This window comes from Perca flavescens, chromosome 3 (assembly GCF_004354835.1).
Source record: "Perca flavescens isolate YP-PL-M2 chromosome 3, PFLA_1.0, whole genome shotgun sequence".
Classification (NCBI taxonomy): Eukaryota; Metazoa; Chordata; class Actinopteri; order Perciformes; family Percidae; genus Perca; species Perca flavescens.
The window spans coordinates 31,749,986-31,752,456 of NC_041333.1; positions in this window are offsets into that span (position 1 = coordinate 31,749,986).

Genomic DNA, 2,471 nt, shown 5'->3' on the forward strand with positions numbered 1-2,471 from the left:
TGCTGAGGTGAAACGGAGGCTGGCCTCTGGAGGACTTATTTTATTTCTTTGTTCCAACTTCCAAGCGGCCTATAGCCTACGTTAGTCATGAATAAATTATGTTAAATAATGTATAAATGACTCATTCTTGACAAAAGGCAAAAGAGCTGTGTGCGTGCACATGTTTGAATAATGTCGGGCTGTGAACGGGTTCGAGCTTTTGAAAAGCTGTCAATCAAAATGTACTTGTCGGGCTTGGTCCGAATTCTGTCATGCTCGGGCCTTGTCAGGCGTAACTTTTAAGGCCCAATTACAGCTCTACATAGCACCGTCCAAGACAATTGTAATTGGTATAAAGAAATGCCAATAAACCAGAGCACGTTTTTCTCCCATCCCGGAATGCTGTGTGGACTAGCCAGACCCTCCTCCACAGCGCCGCGGTGGAGGAAGGTCTGGCAAAGTGAAACTAAGTTATTGCTAATACGAACTGAACATCCTACTGCTACGTCAAACATTCAATGGTGAAACCCAGGTTGGCTTTTATCATGAAGCAGTCACATGCGACGCAATGTATTTTCTGTTAATACTGGTTATGTTTCTGATAAAAAAACCTCAAAAGATCCTCTCTTGTTTGTGAGCTTTTATTCAACAGAAATTCCCACCACAGATGATGTTTATGTGGTGCTGAAACAAAGAGATCCAGGATCTTTCCTAACCTAAACAACAACTATTTTAGAAGGTTGACTTGGTGAGAGCAGAGTTCAAAGTGATCTTGTACTGTAACACCTTTCTTTGTGGACATTTTATTTGCAACCAGGAATTAATATGTTACCTGGTGCTCACCCTCAACGGCAAGAAAGTGTTTAGAACCAACCTCACCTCCCCAGGGTGTGGCTAGAAACTGACCCACTGAATACAAACTTTTTACTCAGAAACTAGACATCACCGTGACTGTGGAGCAGCCAGTTCACTGGAGAATTTCTCCCCTCGGGCAAGATTGGGGGACAGTCAGAGATGGATGAAAGACAAGAGAGGGAGACTATACAGAGAGAATATTGTGTCTATCTGCACATTGTATGGTGTGGGTATTTTTTTCAAGCCTGAACATGTCAGGTACATGTTTAGCCATAGATTCAGTCTCTGAGATATGCAGTCCTTGTTGACGAGTCGCGTCTTGTTGCCATGTTTGTCACATCCGCAAAGGAATTTATCGGTGCCTCCTGCTTCCACAGGATGTGTCAGATCAGCCTGAACATGAAACAAACATGGGAACACACATAGGTATATACTGTATCTCTATAATTTGACGTTTCTACTGAATATGCCATTCAAGTTCCAAGACGGCAATAGGTGGTGTTGTGTTTAAAGATAACTACAAATTAATAAAAGAAATGAAAATTTCCCAATATATTGGGACATTTTCATTTCTTTTATTAATTGTTGAGCCATTTCTGGATCTATAACATCGGGTAGTGAACAGTTTTGAGTTTTTTAACCAACATGAGGGGGAACATGACTCCAGGACTTTTTCCAGAGCCTTCAACCACATCACATGATCCTTGTCAGTGGTTGGAGTTTGCACAAACCAACATAGTAAACGGAGCATACTTAAACCGAGCAAACTCCATCCGCTGATGAAGAACGTGCGACGGGATTGAAAGCTCTGGAAAAATAAGGCAAGCGCAACCAGAAATCAGATTTATTTATTTATTTTTTGTGAAACTACTCCTATAACGTCAAGAATACCTTTCCACTGAGATATTAAAACTGCCATTGCACAGATTTAAATGTTTTCACCAATTTTGAGTATTCACCAACTTGAATATTGGTGGATATTCAAAATTGGTGAAAACATTTAAATCAACATTTCAATATATTGAAATGTTTTAACATAAAGGCTAGTAGAAATTACCACTGCGACTACTAATAGGCTAATTATAGCCTGACACACTGCATCTTTGGTCCATTTAATGCAGGGGTCACCAACACGGTGCCTGCGGGCACCAGGTAGCCCCCAAGGACCACATGAGTAGCCCTCAGGCCTGTTCTAATTATCTGTTTCCCACCTTGTTAAGTCATTGTTGATAATTATTGTGAGAAATCATTAACATGATCAGTGTCTTCACATAGATGAGTATCATTAATCATTAATAATCATATATAACTAAAGGCAAGTGTGAGTGTATCAAACTGGTAGCCCTTCGTATGACTCAATACCCATGAAGTAGCTCTCAGTTTCAAAAACGTTGATGACTGATTTAATGTATAACAGGGTACAGGGTTTACATTACTTAATTTAAGCTAATATTAGTTAACTTTGCACACTTTGGAATAGGACTTGGTGGGAAATAAGCCTACACAGGCTACAGTTTATAGGTTATAGAAATGTGGGTTACATGAACATAAGCCTAATAGCCTACACCTGTCACCCATGATGAAGATTATAAAAGCAAAAATACGCATTTCTACGAAACAGAGGAGTCATTCTCCCC